The 18207-nt window shown below is 43.0% G+C and overlaps 1 long non-coding RNA gene across 2 annotated transcripts; it reads right to left on the bottom strand.

The window, feature by feature from the left end:
* Window positions 1-1895: 1895 nt before the first annotated feature.
* On the bottom strand, window positions 1896-17074 carry LOC119869744. 2 transcript variants are annotated; one of them, XR_005371878.1, is made up of 3 exons: window positions 17034-17074; window positions 12058-12144; window positions 1896-2085 (listed from the first exon to the last, which is right to left on the bottom strand). It is a non-coding gene; the product is annotated as an uncharacterized LOC119869744 (long non-coding RNA). The 2 variants fall into 2 exon arrangements; XR_005371877.1 differs by lacking the exon at window positions 1896-2085 and adding an exon at window positions 9234-9883 and having other exon boundaries at window positions 17034-17072.
* Window positions 17075-18207: the final 1133 nt, after the last annotated feature.

The following is an 18207-nucleotide window of genomic DNA, read 5'->3' on the forward strand; positions in this document are numbered from 1 at the left end:
GACTGTGGGAACGTGCTAGAGGGGCAGCAGCCAGAGAACAAGAGAAGAGGGGGTTGGGGACAGCGGAACCTACTGGAAAGGCCTAGAAAGAGGCAATGAGTCTGGGCTCACCACTGACCAGAACCATCAGCTGCATTCCTAGCCTTGAGCAAGGGATTCAGTTGGAAATTCTAAAGGGTGAAAATGTGGGGTCAAGGGCAGGGAGGCCTGGGAAGAGGAGGATGAGGAAGAGAGGTGGCTAGCATTATACCCTGACTCCCTGCTGTCATGGGTCTGAAGTTTGCTTCAAGGTCTCCCCACCTTTGTGAAGCAGGAACACTGAGTGTGTGCCCAGGAGACCCCAAGCTCCTCAACTGCCTAACAGACCATTTCTCCCTTGCTTCCAGGAGAGCCCAGGTTTTAAGTGGGTCAGATCTGAGGGCAACAGCAATCAAAAGAGGATCCACAACAAGGCTTCCAGAGGGGTCAGGAAGCTTGGTGGCTGACTCAAGCTTAGCTGTGCACTTGGTCCACTGTGAGACTCATGGACACAGGAGGGGCCCAGGCTAAATTACCCCAGAAAGTCATCAAGCCCCAAATCCTGACGCGCCTGCAGCCCACAGAGAAGGTGACAGCAGTAGCTGAGACAAGTAAATGCATGGCACTGAGAAACAGGAGGGCTGCCAGACAAAATACCGGATGCCCAGTTAAATTTGAATTCCAGATAAACAACAAATTCCTCTTGCTATACACGTGTCCGAAATATATTGCATAGGACATATTTATACCAAAAATTATTCATTGTTTATCTGATATTCACATTGAACTAGGTGTCCTGTGTGTTTTTTTGCTAAACCTGGAAACCCTATAAATAGGTCTCTTTTATCCCTTGACATGGCCCTCTGAAACTTAGCCGCACTCTTTCCTCAAAGGCAAGACAAAGCTTTTACAATATTGTTGTCTTCATGGACTTCCTGCTTTCCCACATGCCCCTGGGCACACAGTTCATGTCATGGTTCAGAACAGGTCACCAGGACAGCCGATGTCAATGTGAAATGTAGCACAAGTTTCTGCCCTGGGCAGGCGATGAGCCAAGTGCTTATGATCACCTGTCACTCAGCCTATGAGTTTGGTAGCATTGTCGTCATCCCCATTTTACAAACAAGAAAACTGGGCTCCAAGGGCCAAACCAAGGCAAGATATGCAAGATTCAAAATTTCTTTTTGCATTGCTTTACTCTTTTGTGACCAAAGTATCCCATGCTCATGATAGAACATGTGGGAACTACAAATAAGTAAAAAAGAAGCCAAAAAATGGCACCCACAGTTCTACTCTTACACAGAATTCCTGCTAAGAATACACTGAAATCAATATTCCCAGAGATCTCCACTTTGAAGAGGAACATGCACTTTCTCTTCTTTGGAGATACTTTTCTTCTGTACCAAGATAGACAAAGCTGCACCCTCCTTCCAGGATGGACCATCACTGCCTCTCCAGAAGTTTCAGGGAGGCCATCCCAGCCTACTCTCCATCTTATCTTTTAAATACACATCTCCTTCTCTGTTTAGACTCAGGCTTGGCCTTGCTCTTATGGTGTAATAAGACACTGACTGATCTCGTCTAGTGGATGCCCTCCAACCCCACTCCCCTCACATGACCCTTGCCCTTTGTGCAGTTTCAATATAAAGATTTTCCACATTTTAAACATTCCACTTGTGGTGGCTGAGGATTGGTTAGTATCCAACCAAAAACAATACTGCCCAAGGTCGCAGGGGGATGGGTCACACTATCAGGTCTCAGGGGACTGAAGACAACCAAGCCCCTAGATGACTCCTGCCCAGAGCCATCCCTCCACCACTTCACCCTGCATGCTTGCATGTCAGCGCGCTTGGCTTTGGCCCAATTCAGACTCTAGATTCTTTGTATTTAAATTTAATTCCTACAAGTTTGGTAGATTGCTGTTTCTGGGAAAAGGGAAGAAACAGTGAATTTCACAGTGGAGGGGGAGGGGAGCAGCCGTATGAGCAGCCCTTGCTGCCTTCTTTATTCCTCCCAACTCTCTGTTCTTCTTGTTTGCTTGTCTTCTCAGAGAAGCATTCACCCAGTCTACAAGGAAGACAAAATAAACGGGAAGTTCAGGCATGAAGGGAAGTTCGAGCTTACCACGCTCTCCCAAGTTCAAGAACATTTTGCTGTTTTAAAATCAGAATGCATCTCATAATAGATGTGAACATTTGATGTGGTAACTGTTCCTTTTGCTCTGGATATGCTGCGATTGAATGAACAATGGCATCTTAGAACACAGGAAATTGTGGCAGTTGTTCAACTTACTACAGACAAAGATCATAGACTCACACATTTATCTCCTCTCCTTTCCCAAACCCCACCAAAATGATGAATAGTATTCAAACAAACAGAGGTGTCACCCACTAACTGGAAAAGAGAACAGGAGGAAAATTTGGGGAAGGAGAGTGAGGAAGTGTCACCTACATGCCTGCAGAGAGAAGGCTCCAACAGGAAGGGTGGAGACCCTCCAGACTGCAGGAGTGCCAGGTTCCTGAGGAAAAGGGGGTGCTAACAGAAATAGGACCTGGAAGACAGTCTGCATATGGAGCCGCAGACCCTCTAGATGCCCTCCTTAACCCACAAGGCCAGGCATCCCACCAGGAGAGGAGATGGCCCACGGTGCCCAGTCATGATCAGATGTGAGGAGTATGGCTGAACACACTGCAACCTCTCTCTGACCCTGGCCCAGCACTGAGAAGCCAGAAGGTGCCATCCCATCTGCCCTAAATTCACCCCTGGCAGGGCAGAGAATGTCCAATTCCGACACTTGGGGTCCACTAACTAAAGGCCAACCTCCTTCAGTGAAGCCTACCTGCCAACAAACCTGCCCTCTCCCTACCCCATAGTCACACAGGGATGCCATTCAAACTTGCAGTAAATTCACAAATAAGAAGACAGAGTCCCGGGGCAGCCCACACTGAGAAAAGGTCTCAGTGTGAGAACCCCAGAACAAACAAACAGAACAACAGAGGCACAGAGAAAACAGACAGTGTGGAAAGCAGAACACTCAAAGCCCCAGCGATTAAATTTTAAATTAAAATTTTGCCACAATAATTAAGTTCTCAACTACCATAAAGTATCAATAGCTATAGATTGATCTCCAATTGTCTTCAATTAGTAAACCAAAGATCAACAATCAAAACATCCAGAAAAATATGGAAGTCAATCTCAAAGAAATACAACCGAAAAAGATAAAAATAGCTCTATGGGGGAAGACTATGGCAGGGCCTGCTCTTATTCAGCATTTTAAAAGTTAAACTTTTAATTTGAGGTAATATGTATAGATTCCTGTGCAGTTGTAAAACATAATGCAGGCACCCTATGTACTCTCTACCAAGTCTTCCCCAATGGTAGCCTCTTGTAAAAGTGTAGTAAAATATACTGCTGGTACATTGACATTGGTACAGTCAAGATAGAGACTAGACTCATCACAGCAAGATGCCCTGTGTTGCCAAGTTCCATCCACCACCACTCTGCTCCCCCCGGCCAGCCCACTCCTTAATCCCCGACATCCTATAATCAGTTCCCTATTTCCACAGTTTTGTCCGTTCAAGAATATTATATAAATGCAATAATATGATATGTCACCTTTGAGGGTTGTTTTTTGTTTTGTGGGTTTTTTTCTTTTGTTTTGTTTTTTACTTAGCATAATCCTCTGAAGATTCCTTCAGGTTGTTGTGTATGTTAACAGTTTGCTCCTTTCTACAGCTGAGTGGTACTCTAGTGGTATGGATGTACTACTGTTTGTTGAACTGTTCACCTATTGATGGACATCTGGCTTGTTTCCAGTTTCTGACTAATGTGAATAAAGCTGCCATTAAACATTATGGTACAGTTTTTTGTTTTTCTGGGTTTTTTTTGCAAACACATATTTTCATTTCTTTGCCTTAAATACCCAGGAATATAATTTCCTAGACATATGGTAAGTGCATGTTTAGTTTTTTTAAGAAACTGCCAATTGTTTTCCAGAGTAGTTATTACATTTTTCATTTCCACCAGCAATGCAGGAGTGATCCAGGTTCTCCAGAGTCTTGCCAGCATTTAGATATGTCCTTATTTTTGTTTTTAGCAATTTCATTAGGATTAGGTGTGTAGCATTAGTGTCATGATTTTAATGTGCATCTCCCTAAAGGCCAGTGATACTGAACATCTTTTCATGGGCTGATTTGCCACCTCTATAGCCTATCTGGTGAAATGTATGTGTATGTCTTTTCCTCATTTCTAACTGGATTCTTTATCTGTTACTGTTGAATTTGAGAGATTTTTACATACTCTAGATAGAAGACCTTTGTCAGATGGATGTCTGAAAATATTTTCTCCCAGGTGGCAACCTGTCTTTTTATCTTGCTAACAGAATCTTTCAGGGAACAAAAGTTTTTAATTTTGATGAATTCCAGTGTATTGGTTTTTTTTTTTCTCCTTGTGGATGGCACTTTTGGTGTTATATCTAAGACTCTGCCTAGCTTTAGATCCTGAAGATTTTCTCCTATGTTTCCTTTTAAATATCCTATATTTTTAAAATTTATGTTTAAATCCATGTTCCACTTTTTACATGTTTACTAGAGATTTCAAGTAAAACCAGCTGGGCCTGACATTTTCTTTTTTTGGAAGATTTAAATTAAAGATATAATTTATTTAATAGATTCAGGAATATTAAGGCTATCTATTTCATACTGGAGAATTATGTGTTTGTGTTTTAGAGAATTTGGTCCATTTCATCGAAGCTGTTGAATTGTGTAAAATTGCTTTAGCATTCCCATGTTATTCTTAAATGACAGCAAGATCTGTAGTTGAGTTCAGTATTTTATTTCTGGTATTGGTAAAATGTGCCTTCTCTCTTTTTATCAACAATTTTGCTAGAAGTTTATCAATTTTATTGATCTTTTCAAAGAACCAGCTTGCTTTTCTTCCATTGATTGTTCTCTATTGTTTGTTCTCAAATTCATTAATTTATGTTCTTTATTATTTCCTTCCTTCTGCTCTGCTTTGGGTTTATTTTGCTGTTCTTTTTCTCTGGTGGGTACGAATTTAGATTACTAATTTGAAATCTTTTCTGCTAAATGTCCCTTTTGGTGCTGCTTTAGTAGCATCCCAGAGATTTAGATATTTTGTGTTTCCATTTTCATTCAGAATTAAGTACTTTTTAATCTCCCTCGAGACTACATCTTTGACAAATGAATTTCTAAGTGTTCTGAGAATTCACTGTTAATTGTCTGTTACCAATTTCCAGCTGGATTCCATTGTGGTCAGAGAACATACTCTATATGATTCCAATTGCTTCAAATGTTAAAGTTTGTTTTATGACCCAGAATATGGTCTATCTTGGTAAATGTTCCATGAATGCTTGAAAAAAATTGTGTATCTTGCTACCATTGGATAGAATGCTCTGTAAATGTCAATTAGATCCTGTTGGTTGATGGTATTTTTTTTTTAAATTTTTATTTATTTATGATAGTCACAGAGAGAGAGAGAGAGAGAGAGGCAGAGACATAGGCAGAGGGAGAAACAGGCTCCATGCACTGGGAGCCCGATGTGGGATTCGATCCCGGGTCTCCAGGATCACGCCCTGGGCCAAAGCCAGGCGCTAAACCGCTGCGCCACCCAGGGATCCCGGTTGATGGTATTATTCAGGTCTTCTATACCCTTGTCAAAAACTTCTTTATAATAGCTTTTTAAGTTGCTGAATGAGGAATATTAAATTCTCCAACTATAATTGTGTTTTCAGTTTTATCAGCTTGGCTTTATTTATTTTGAAGCTCTGGTGTTTGGTGCATTTATGTTTTTATTTTTTTGAAAAAGACTTTACTTATTTATGAGAGACAGAGAGAGAGACAGAGACAGAGACACAGGCAGAGGGAAAAGCAGGGTCCATGCAGGGAGCCTGACATGGGACTTGATCCCAGGTCTTCAGGATCACACCCTGGGCTAAAGGTGGCACTAAACTGCTGAGCCATCTGGGCTGCCCTGCATTTATGTTTAAAATCGCTATGTTCTTGGTGTACTGACTCTCTTCTCACTAAGCAATGTCCCTCTTTGTCCTCAGTATTCTTTTGTTCTGATAAAGTTTACTTAATCTGATATTAACACACCCACCTTTTCTTACTTAATGTTTCCATGGTATATTTTTTCCATTCTTTTACTTTCAATCCACCTATATGGTTAAATTTTAAATTTATCTTATAAATTAACATATAAGACAAGTTGTTGCATGGGGAGTTTTGATGTTGTTATTGTCATCGCTCTTTATCCTGCCAATTTCTGGCTTTTAATTGTTGAATTTAGATCATTTACACTTGCTTTGAACACTTTTTTCCCCCAATTTTCCAACATATAATACCCAGTGTGCTCATCACATCATGTTCCTTCCTTAACGCTTGTCACTCAGTTACCCAATCCCCCCCACTTATCTCCCCTTCTGCAACCCTTTTTTGTTTCCTAGAGTTAGAAGTCTCTCATGGCTTGTCTTTCTCTCTAATTTTTACCCATTCACTTTTCCTCCTTTCCCTTATACTCCCTTTCACTATTTCTTATATTCCACATATGAGTGAAACCATATGATAATTGTCTTTCTCTGATTGACTTATTTCACTCAGCATAAGACTCTCCATTTCCATCCATGCTGAACACCTCCTTTTCACTCCATTGGTGAGGGATTCCCATCCTACTGTTATAGGAATGGCAGAACACCTAACACCCAACACAAGTCAGATAAAATTAACACAGTTTGTCAACAACTTACACTCACATCCCAGGAAGGAGGACTCAGGACCACCTGGACTCCAGTGTATAGTCTGGAGTACAGTGAACCAGAAGGGGCCATGGGAGGCAGGCTTTGTAGTAACAAGAGTATGAGGTGATCACTGTATCCTGTGGGATGATGTGATTAACATGTTTTAATAATCCCATAGGCTGGCAAGGGTCTGAAGCCTGCTATTCAGACGTAAGTGGGCACTGTGCCTGACCCCCATGATAAGGAGGGCTGGTTGGCTGGAGGACCTTATCTGCCAAGATGTATCATAATTAAACTTCAGATTACCCAAGACAAACAATTTTGAAAGAGGCTAGAAAGAAAATGAGACATTATCTACAGGGGAGCAACAATGTGAATAGTAGTGATGTCTCCTCTGAAATCATGGAAGCCAGAAAGAAGTGGCACCACATTATTCAAGTTTGATAAACAAAAACAAAAACAAAACCTTTAAAATTGGCAATCCCAAATTATATGCCCAGCAAAAATATCTTAGAGGAATGAAGGGGAAAACCAAGACCTTCTCAGATGAAAGGACACTTCACGAGAAAATCTGTCCTCGGGGGCATAATTCTCAATAATGACTGAAGGAATCTCTAAACAGAAAGAAAATGATAACAGAAGGAGTCTAGCACTTCAAGAAGGAAGAAGAACAGGACACTGGGTAAGACTTCTCAGGAGTTTTCAAAATTATATTGAGGAAGAACCATTACAACTTGCTTCTGCGGGGTGGAAGTATAGAAGATCTGTTCCCCACTCGGTTTCGCAGTGGGGGGAATCAGAGCACTGTCTGTTTCTGCCAGGTGGGGAGATGGGAGAGCAACCCCCCAGCAGAAGGATCAGAATCTAGTGATGATTCCACCTACAGGACACGGAACTTATAGATCAGTACTACTCTCATCATGGAACAGCAGACAGGTTTTCTGTAGGTGTTTGGTGTTGGGTGGGGTACTATGCAAAGATTTTCTGTGCTGCTAGGAAGTGCTGCTCACTTCCCAGTCTTTTGGCTGGGGGAAGCAGGCTTTTCGTGGAGCTTTTTTTTTTTCTTGCTTGTATCTGTTGGTGGTTCTGAGTTACAAACTTCTCCAGCACTTTGTCCCATTTAGAAGGAAAATAAACAAACTGAACTCCCCGCCATGTCATTCCTCAAGTCTTGACATCCCTGGGCAGTCCACCTTCTTGCCCCCTTTCAGAGACTTCCCGTTTGCTGTGTTATGTCCAAGGATATTTCTGTTTGCAAGAGAAGAAACCTGGGAGGAATGGAACTACTTCATTTTGACTGGAACTAACATCCAGCAAACACTGAAGCTGAAGAGGAAAAAAAGATTGCCAACAGACTATTCTAATTTTCTTATATCTAAAACATCATGTGTAGAATTATTTTCAGCAGAGCTTGTGAAATCCTAAAATTCTGATTTCTCCTATCTGCTTTGAAATCATTCTATCAAGGAATGCACTGGTGAGCTACTAATCTCTTTCCTTCATCTGTGATAAGAAGGTCTCTTACTTGTGTCTGATTTCACATTGGGCTTCAGATTTTCTTCTTTTATTTCCTCCCCTCCCAATGCATCTCATGGAAAATAAACCACCCACTTTCCTAGTGCACATTCACTGGGCTTCTTAAGAAGAATATGGGGAAGGGTCTTTGCTCGAAGTTTTAGGTGGTTTTCCACAATCTGTCATGCTATTAGATCAGAACCACATGGAAGTGTGGAATAAAGGTCATTTTTCTTCAGTTCCTTTTTGGGAGAAAGCACAGTGTCTGCCTTTTGTTTGAGGTGAGATGCACTGTTTTCCCAACTGAAGTCAGAAACTTGCATTGATGCTTATAGTTTCTCTAAGTCATTTTGTTTGTAATTATTTCATATTTAAAAGCATTAAGAATGTGCCTGTATTTCAGCATGTGGAGAGGGCTGTGTACTGCTCTCCTTGCCATTTTTTAAAGTTGAATTCAACATGCAGCACTTGTTACTTGGAGGTTATGGGGCGATTCTGGAATAAACATGTGCTTTTGCTCAGTTCCTGGGTTTTTTAATACCCAAAGACTTGCTCTCTCACCCACACCACATTAATTTTCTAGAATTCATTCTGAAAAGTATGTCATAACTGTAGCTGGTCTTTTGGTTCAATTTTTTATAATTTGATCATGTGTGGAAGATATCTAAAGCTTCATTTTAAATTCATTTTTTAGGTGCATTTCCTCCTTATTCCACACACACAAAAGAATAAATACCTTGACTACAACAGGCCACTCCATCCAAAGTGTCAGTGTAGGCAATTTAGAAAGCCAGCTTAAAATTGGGGATCTCTGGCTGGCTCAGTGGTTTAACGCTTGCTTTCAGTCCAGGGCATGATCCTGGAGTCCTGGGATCAAGCCCGAGGATCAAGTCCCAGGATCGAGTCCCACATCAGGCTCCCTGCATGGAGCCTGCTTCTCCCTCTGCCTATGTCTCGGCCTCTCTCTCTCTCTCTCTGTGTGTGTGTGTGTGTGTGTATGTGTGTGTCTGTCTCGTGAATAAATAAATAAAATCTTAAAAAAAGAAATAGAAAAAAAAAAGCTAGTTTGAAATCAACATGTTCTCACAAGCAACATTGCTTCCTTTTGTTCTTTGCTTTCACTTGGATTTGAACTGAGGTACCAGCATCTTTATGGTTTGTTTGGATTCTCAGCTTAAGCTGAGTTTGCTTTGGATGCTAGGCTGCTTATCTACATTTAAAAAAAATGCAGAGCTCCAGAAGAGAGTGATTTACAAAAAGCAGTTGCTCAGCTGACAGTGCAGTGCCTCTGCCTTCCGCCCATGTCTTCTCCCTTCACAAAAGAACTTTCTAAGTTTAGGACTTGTTTTCCCTGCATGGTCTTTGTTCCCCGCAGCTCTTCTAGAAGTGTCTGACTTCTCCACGAAATACAAGTCTTTGCTGTTGCTGCTACTGCTGTTCAGGTAGCATCTCATTCATGGTCCCTCGTAGCTTCTCAACTAAAACCTTTCCTCTGTTTGTACACATGGGGTCTGGAGCCTTCCTGAGATGAGTGTCCAGCACGTCTGGGATGAGGCGCAGCGCTGTCAGCCGCACGTGCCCATTCTGAACCTGCTACGACAGAAAAACAGACCCACGGTTGGTGCCAATTTTGCTTCCTTTTATTTTATTTGAGGAGTTCTATCAATGCTCCCTCCCAGAGCTTTAATGTCCTTTTGCAGCTTTGCAGACATCATGATAGTAGGCTACTGAAGGAAAAGTGCTTCCCCAAAGTGTTTGCTTTTAAATTCTTTCAATTTGTTATCCATTTTCACTGATTTGGACGATGGCATTCTTTTCATTTTTTTGTGTTGTTTACAGAGATGCCACCCAGAAATGGCTCTTTGCCATGGATGCTCATGGCTTTGGGATTCAGCGTAGCTGTCAGCACCCACATTCTGAGTCCAAAGGGGGTCCTCCGTCTGGGCAGTGGAAAATGCGGCAGTCCTCGCAATCGCGACGCTGGTTTACCTCTTCACCCTGGCCCCCTTCCTCAGTGCTCTGGCCCACTGGCCTCCTTTCTGTCCCTCAAACACACTGACTCTCTGCGATCCCACAGCCTCATGCTTGCCACTCCTCTAGAATGCTCTTCCCCAGATCCCCAGGGGGCAGCTGCCCTCACCATTCAGGACTTCTCCATACACACACATCACCACCCCTCACAGCCTGCTATTCTACTCTGACTCTTTTGTGGTGGTGGATGGTGGTTGGGGTAGCTCTTATTAAAATTAAATTACCCTGTGTGCTTACGGATCTGTGCTCACCATCTTGCTCCCTTATAGGATGTGAATACTGTCCTGGCAGAAACTCTGACCATCCTCTCTCAGTCACGTGTGCATAGTAATACCCAACATATAATGAGTAATGTGGAAATATTTGTTCACCTGAATTGCATAGAATCCAAATGAAATGATTTGAAAGGAAATTAATGAAACTATCAAAAGGTAGACATATTTTTGGCTTGATTTGAGGGATCATTAAGAGAAACAAAGATTTTAAAATGCAAAAGATGTTTGACATGAGTTGCTCTGGTCTTGCAACTAGAAAGGAACATTTTATTAAAGTTGGATTCAACAAAGAAAGAACTACCCATCCACCTCCTCTCCTTGCTTTCATCCAGTGCATCGTGCATTCCAGCCAGATCCCTGCCAGGGACTGGAGAATGGGATGAGGACACCCTAATTCCTGTCTTCAATCCCCTTGCTGTCTAGACCCATGATCTGTACAAGGACTAGGACATGCCCCTGGGGGTCTGGGAGCACAGAGCAGAATAAGTCACCAGAAATGAAGCTGCATAGAGGTGTCAGGAGATGGCTGAAAAGTGCCAGCTCTGGGTAGGAATCTAGGAGGCCAACCTGGAGGTGAAGGCACAAGCAGTGGGAGAGCTCAGTGGGAGGGAGCATTGATAGAACTCCTCAAATAAAAGGAGAAAACAGGCCAGGAACAGGGGCAGGAGCAAGAGACCAGGAGACTGGCATCCAGATGGGGTAGATGGCCTGTGCAAGCTACATGGTGCCTGTGAGCCCCGGGGTAGGGGGCTGGGGTGAGTGGAGGCTTTCCTCTAGTGTTGTTATCATTGTTGATAATAAGAACAGTGGTCAATATTTCTTTTTGCCAGTTACCCTGGTGACATGTGACATACATGATCTTGTTTCATCCATCACGACAATGTGACAATGTGGGAACCATTATCCACTTGATCTGTGTGAAACAAAGCCTTGGATGGGTTGGCTGACTGTCCCAAGTTTGCACAGCTAATAAGTGGCAGGTCTGGGCCAGAACTCAGGTCTGTCTCCTCTGGATATATCAGAGGGCCTGGACGATGCAACAAGCTCACAGATCCAACAAAATTCCCCTCAGGGTCTCCCACTCACTTCCTTCGTCTGTGTCCAGGCTTGGCCTGGCCTGACCTTAACATGCCTGTACAGGGGCGATCTGGACCGGTTTCAGATGAGGCTAGTACATGTGCAAAGATGGGCACAAGGAAAGCACATAATCAAAGAGGAACAAAACTGAGCCCTATGCAAGAGCATCTGGAAAGTCAAAAGCCCAAGTTGAGTTTGGCAGAAATACTAACCATAATAGGAAAGGATTTTGTTTTGGGTATTTGTATGTTGGATTTTTAAAATCTCTGTTTTTGCATTTGTTGATTTTTTAAATCATTTATTTGCAGCAAAGTCAAGAAACTTTTACTATTTGCCTGATATCTATCAATCTCAAATGAGCATCAAAGTTGTTCTTGCACTCACCAGTAGCTTCTGGCATCCATAAGACAAGACTTTCACAGGATACAGCATGTGACTCATCCAATATTGGACACTTGTCTACCGCAAACCCTGGTTGGAAGGAGAGGCATAGGGACGTGAGGAAGGAAGAGATGGGAAAATCTGTAACAGAGGAAACAAGAGGATGGGGAGTGGGGACGAAGGGAGAAATTCTCCCACAGCTGTGAACCAGATCTATTGGCTCATGGGGGATGCTGAGTTGCCTCCCTAGTGAGGTCTGGGGTGTGAACATGCCCAAAGTCCTGATCTAAAACTTAAAGAGAAATAATAGAGAGAAGAACAGCCAAAGTATGAAATCAATGACAAGAAACAAGACAGAAAGAAAAGTACATTCTGGAGAAGGCTGGGAAGCACATGATGGTGAATAACAGCTTTTTAAATTTCTACCAAGTAATTTTAAAGCCATGTGAATTTCATAAATCGGGCAGTGGTGGTTCAGATGCAAAGACGCATGTCTGACCACAGCAGTTTATGGAGGCCACAGTAGACACTGAAACCTCTCCTTTATGGAAGATCCTCAAGGACAAACTGACCCGACACCTGCCTGAGCTTGGGGGAGGTGGTTTTGCTACGGCCCCAGAGATAAATGAGGGGATGTATTCTGGTGCCTCTCCCAACCCTGCCTGCCCTTGCACAGAAAGAGATAAATGGGCAGTCCATTTTGAGATCCAAAGGGCAGTACAGTGGAAAACAACCTGAGTGATGAAATTTCACCACCAAAAACCCCCTGAGAGGCACACAAAGGTGTGTGTACAGCTTGTACTTGAATAAGCAAAAAAAAAAAAAAAAAAAAAAAGTTTAAAAAGGCCATGTAGACAGAGAGATGTGTATGTGTAGGGAAAAAAAATGAGCCCAAAAGTTTTATAGATCATTAGAAAGAACCTAGTTTTCATTTTGGGTGGGGAATGCTCATTATTAAAAATAACAAACAAAAAAAGAAAGCCATTGATCATAAAAGTGTGTCTTGAATCAGAGGTCTCAATTAATCTGATTTCGTGTTCCTGATAAAATGATCAGTAGGATATAGTCTTTAAAAAAGTAGGAGTTAAAAAAATAGAAGTGAAATCTCCAAGTGAAATGATTATGAGAGATTTCTATTTACTGCTCCAAGTTTTCTTGGATGAATATGTTGTATTCACAATCAGAGATAAGCAAGAGGGAAGGCATTTTGAAGGAAAAGTAAACATTATGGCTCCTCATTTAGGCCTTCCACTTCTCAGTCTAATTTTTATCAGTCTCCCAATTATATCAGTTCTTAGGCATCAGATTTCCTCTTGAGTGATAGGACATTTCCTAAGTTGGGCCCAGTTCTCCTGAGAACATGCACTAGCCCAGCAGCAAAGCCGGGTCTCCCAGAGGATGCCTGGCCATGTCTCTGGCCTCAGATCCCTGCTCCCAATGCCAATGTCTAACCCACAGTGTGTTTTTCCAAGCCAAGGCGCCTTCTCAGGAATGGGCTCATTGCCACACTGGCTGGGGAGAATCACTGTCCAGCCCAGGCCATTCTGCTCAGACACTGGCCCCTAGCCAACATCTGTCCCATGAGCCCAGGGGCTGCCAGTCTGCTGGGGTCAGGAAGCTGTCATGAGCTGGCGGAAGTCTGGAGCACACACAAGCTCATTCTGAAGTCCTCTTATTCTCTTGCTGTTTACAATTCTCTCTCCAAAGACACAATGCTCTCCTAAATAAAATTAGTTATGGCAGCAAAAGTGAAAAACAAAATCCCTCTCCTTCCTTCCCGTAGACACAGAGAATTTCAAGGCTGTCTCCATCACAAGTGGGCAGCACAGCCTCAGAGCAGGGGTGGCCACAAAGGGGGGATCAGAGCTCTCCCCCAATGGTGATTCACTGTCATTGCATTTCCTACAATGTAAAGGAATGTGGCCTCTGTCAAATGAGGACTTCTGTGTCTGCAGATTATAAAACAAGAATGTGTTTGGAAATCCCAAGTGGGGCCCGAAAATCCCGGTGGGTCCCTATAGATCTGTATCTCCGCCTGGCTGGACCATTTCCTTGGTCTGGCTTGCACTAGTTCTATAACCTCTTGAAGCTTCAATTTCCATCTCTATAAAATGACACAGCAATAATACTAACGGGGCTGAGTGAGGCCTACACACATAGACATCCACTGGCATACAGAATGCCCTCAAAAATTGCTGGGTATTATTGTTATCATATGCATTTCTGATGGCGAATGTTGAGACGATGAGGTCTACTGAGCCAGGGAGACTGGGATATGTGGGCAGAGCTCTGGCATGAATGATCAGGGCTCTTCCCAATGATCCCCTGTAGAGTGCCTCAGGAAGAAAACCAGCCGTCTTGAGTCATGCCTGTCATGGGACCATGACACGGACACTGGGATGGGAGTTGGGAAAATCATGTCATCTCAAATGCTCCTCATTTCACTGAGGACAGAGCATGTGCCAGATGCAGTGCCCAAAGCTAGAGGAGCAACTGGGTCACTTTGGACAAATCTCTTGTATCTGAGGACGAGTTTCCTCATTTCTAAAGTCTGGACCAAAAATGAGATGCTGAAAATAAAAGTTCTTTATAAACAGTCAGGTGGCTTTCAGACGCACCTGCATTCTAACATCACAGCATCCAAACCACACGTGTGGCTTCTCCAGGAACCCTGGAAATGTGTGGATGCTGACACTCAATGTTAAAGGGGATTGTCAAGGATGGTGTGGATGCTGATGAAAATCCACTGGTGGAGTCCATGCCTCTGCAGCTGGTGATTCAACTAGCATTTCTGGAATCCAAACCATGCACCAACATCCTACTTGGATCCTTGGGCCCTCTGTGTCCAATGGAGAGAGGTGGACTGAGCAGGACATGCCCACATGGGAAGACAAATACTAGTGAAGACACTCCCCATGTTGGAAATAATACTAGAGAAAAGTGCTGGGGTTAACTGCCACGGAACTAGTAATATAGCACCTGATAGATAGGTTATGATTCCTATATGTGCACTTCCTTCTAGCTGAAGTGTGCCAGGCCTATCTTTCATATATCATGCATCTTAGTGGTATCACAGAGTGAGAAGGGTTATAAAAAAGGACCTGGCTCAAAAGAAAAAGGCAAATTCCAATATAACAATGTCAACAGGATGCAGGAATTGTATAGATTGCTTAGAGAACAAGAACCTGGTATATGTGAGACTCAGGATTAGAAAATTTTAATTATATAATCCTGTTGCTTCTAATTCTTGCTCTTGATTTTGGCTCAGGCCATGATCTCAGGGTCATGAGATCAAGTCCCACATCAGGCTCTACTCTCAGTGGAAAGTCTGCTTGGGATTCTCTCTCTCCCTCTCCCTCCCCAACCATGCACTTACTCTTTCTCTCTCTCTCTCAAATAAATAAATAAATCTTTTTTAAAAAACACAACTTTTTCATGGCAAAAAATATATATATACCATGGGCAGACACAAAAGATGAACAGCAAACTAGGGGGGAACATTGCAATTCATAACTTAGGCAAGAGATAATTGCTATAATGTATAAAGAGCTCCTAGAAATCAATAAGAGAAAGAACAAAACCCAACAAACAAATGAGCAAGGAACACAAGGAGACATTGCACAGAAAAGGAAATGCAAATGGTTCTTAGACATATAAAGCCACCATAATAAAAATTAAAACTATGAAGATAGCATTTTCTACCTTTAGGGTTGGCAAAATTCCAGTAGTAAACCAAAGCTGGCTCTAATGAGCCCACAGGAACCAATTATTAAAGGTTCAGGAATATTAGCAAGCCAGTCATTAAATGCAGCTATTACTAAGATTTCAATTATATAACCTTATAATTCATACATTATAATTAAAAACAAAGGAAGTAAAACTCAAAATGTCCTTATTCTATTGCTACATTTCAGTATTATCTGGGCTACCTCTGACTCTTGTTCTGTGTAGTGGAAATAGCATGCGATGTGTGCTATTCATGAGAGACAGAGAGAGAGAGAGAGAGGCAGAGACACAGGCAGAGGGAGAAGCAGGCTCTATGCAGGGAGCCTGATGCGGGACTCGATCCCGGGTCTCCAGGATCACGCCCTGGGCCAATGGCAGGTGCTAAACCACTGAGCCACCCAGGGATCCCCAGTATTACCTGGGCTACCTCTGTCTCTTGTTCTGTGTAGTGGAAGTAGCATGCGATGTGTGCTGTTGCCTGACTCTTCTCAAATCCATGGTCAGGGACATTATACCAGTAGTTTAAAATCAGCCTGCATGCAAGTAGTGACCCCACAGAAATCAGCAGACACTACAAATCAGGGCTTTTCCATTTTTGTGTGTTCATGTGTGTGTGTGTGGGGGTGCTTTTTAGAGGAGGGTGTTAAACATTTACCAGCATTCCCCTGCAGGATCCCAAATGTTAACAACATTGGAAAGGCGGGGGGTGGGGGGGAGCAAGTACTCTCATTCACTACTGATGGGAAGGCCCAGTATGATAGAACTTTGGCAGCATGTGCCAAAATTAGAAAGAGACTGAAGCTTTGCCCAGCACTTCCCCTTCTGAGAATCTATCCTACAGCTCTGCCCGCATGTGTGTGAAATGAGGTGATATTGGGCTTATCCGGCAGCACTTGTAATAGCAGAAGACAAGAGTCGGCCAGGATCCTTCACAGGGGACTGGTGCAACCAAACAGCCTATCCTAACATCGGTCTCCTATGCAGATGTGACAGAGACTGGGGAGCTTTCAGGAGAATGATATGGAAAGACCACTAAAGCACAGTGAGTGGAAAAAGCAAGGCAGGATGCTTCTTATCATGCAAAAGGGAAAGAACACGAATGTATTTTTGCTTGTTTGTATTTGCATACAGGAACTGTAAAGGATAAATGAGTACTAATTAAAATTAGCTACCAGGTTCAGGAAGTGGTTATGGGGCTTATGGGATGGATGGGGGAGAAATTTTTTTCTGCATACATTTTAATATAGTTTTACTTTTTAGGGGTGCCTTGATGGCTCAGTTGGTTAAGGGTCCGACTTCGATTTCGGCTCAGGTCATGATCTCAGGTCCCACGTCGGGCTCTGCGCTCAGCAGGGAATCAGCTTGTCCCTCTCCCTCTGCTCCTCATCTCCCTTGCACTTCTCTCTCTTTAAAATAAATAAATAAAATATAAAAATATATAGTTTTACTTTTTAAACTATGTGAATATATTATCTATTCAAAAATGCTTTAATAAGTAAGTCATCTTTTTGTGATGTGATTTATCATGATGGCATCTGACACATAGTTGAAGTGTTTCCACAGTACATAAATTTGGAATGCTTTCTTTGTCCATAAAGAAAAAGAATTATGTTTTGATGTTGTGGTCCTTGACACAGATATATTTACTTAAAAAATTAGGTAAAAACAAATGTCAACGGTAAAATGATTAAAGTCTGTGCGTAAGATGTGTTCACTGTTGTTTTGCAATCCACAGGAATTACAGGATTTATTTCTTGATAGAGCCTGAAGGGACCGTCCATGACTGCACTCAGACGCATTACAGTATTTTCTTGCCCTAGAAGCTGAGAAGCACCAGTGTGGCTTTTTGGTGAGTCAGGAAGTGGAGAGGTAAGGTTATGAAGCTGCAGATGTGCGGGCAGGTGGGGTAGAAATCCCAGCGGCTTTGCAGGTTGTGCCTGGAGCATTCTGTGAGCCAGCTGGCACTGCTACGTCTCAGAGACACCGGCTGCTCCCACTCCAGGGCATGCCGCCTGCCAGTGTCCCAGCTGCTCACAGGCCAGGCCCAGCAGGAAGGAGTGGATCACTGCAACCCTACCAGCACACCTGGAAACATCAGTCAATAATGGGGGTCTCTTCTTTCTCTGGGCATCAGTGTGACAGTGGCCTTTGCAGTTCCTGAGCAGAGTGGCATCCCCAGCCACACAGAGGAGGCCGTACCTCTCCAGTGGGACCTGCTGTCCCACAATGGGATCCATCTCCTTCCCTTGTCTGCCAAGGTCAGGTCCACAACTTGCCATCTTCGCCATCACTGCCATAGCTATTTCTGTGCCTTGATCACGTCATGTTTTTTCCTGCCTCAGGGCTTTTCCACTTGCTCTTCTCTCTTCTCCAGATCCTTCTCATGACTCAGGAGTTAAGAGTCTGGGCTCTGGAGTCAGATTGTCT

The sequence above is a fragment of the Canis lupus genome, chromosome 17 (assembly GCF_011100685.1).
Source record: "Canis lupus familiaris isolate Mischka breed German Shepherd chromosome 17, alternate assembly UU_Cfam_GSD_1.0, whole genome shotgun sequence".
NCBI classification, from domain to species: domain Eukaryota; kingdom Metazoa; phylum Chordata; class Mammalia; order Carnivora; family Canidae; genus Canis; species Canis lupus.